Genomic DNA, 303 nt, shown 5'->3' on the forward strand with positions numbered 1-303 from the left:
TGTCATTTATCCCTGTAAAGTTGACCCATATGAAGAGATAGTGGTAAAGGAACAATAAACTAGCTTTTAACCTGTGTGAAAGCATTTAGTAAATTATGTCTTGAATCATAGATGAAATCGATGCATGGTTAGTTTTCTGAGTAAGTTATATCACACTTCGAAGACAGAAGCATCTGAAACCTTTTTTATATATTTGAATTTGGATGATACAGTTTAGGCAGATAAACGGGTTTATTGTCTAGTGTCTGCGTTGCTGTCAGTCATGGCTGTCACGCGCTGGTGACATGATGGGGGTCTGAGTTT

Source organism: Haliotis rufescens, unplaced genomic scaffold, assembly GCF_023055435.1.
Source record: "Haliotis rufescens isolate VD_foot unplaced genomic scaffold, xgHalRufe1.0.p SCAF_12, whole genome shotgun sequence".
Lineage (NCBI taxonomy): Eukaryota > Metazoa > Mollusca > Gastropoda > Lepetellida > Haliotidae > Haliotis > Haliotis rufescens.